Source organism: Sinocyclocheilus anshuiensis, unplaced genomic scaffold (assembly GCF_001515605.1).
Source record: "Sinocyclocheilus anshuiensis isolate Anshui unplaced genomic scaffold, SAMN03320099.WGS_v1.1 scaffold1154, whole genome shotgun sequence".
NCBI lineage: Eukaryota > Metazoa > Chordata > Actinopteri > Cypriniformes > Cyprinidae > Sinocyclocheilus > Sinocyclocheilus anshuiensis.
In genome coordinates this window covers 974,475-974,918 of record NW_015542345.1, presented here as the reverse complement: position 1 = coordinate 974,918, position 444 = coordinate 974,475, and the positions used below count along the sequence as shown (strand labels likewise).

General features: G+C 40.8%; 1 protein-coding gene across 4 annotated transcripts in view; it reads right to left on the bottom strand.

Moving 5' to 3' along the window:
* map4k3a (mitogen-activated protein kinase kinase kinase kinase 3a) overlaps positions 1 to 444 on the bottom strand; it is a 78,163-nt gene that overhangs the window by 33,680 nt on the left and 44,039 nt on the right. The window lies entirely within an intron of this gene.

Below are 444 nucleotides of genomic sequence, written 5' to 3'. Positions count from 1 at the left end.
GTAAGTATGTTTTCTTAATAGTTTAAGTATTTGCTATTGACTGTTCAAATGCGGAGTTTTGCGCCGTGTAGAGTATTGCATCGTGTGTGTGTGTGTGTGCGTGCGTGAGAGAGAGAGAGAGAGACAGGGTCACATAACAGTGGAGTCAGCTGTCGACACGTGCTTGTGGTGTTCGGCCAATCACAATGCACTGGGTCAGCTGGCCAATCAGAGCAGACTGTGCTTGTCGGTAGGAGGGGCTTTGTAGAAAACGATGCGTTTGAGAGAGGTGGGGCATAGAGGAACTACAATATGTACATGTACAGAGGAACTACAATATCAACATGTACAGTATTTGAAAAATAATGTGTTTTTTTAACATTAAAAGGGTCATATGATGTTGCTAAAAATAACATTATTTTGTGTATTTGGTGTAATGAAATGTGTTTATGCGGTTTAAGGTTA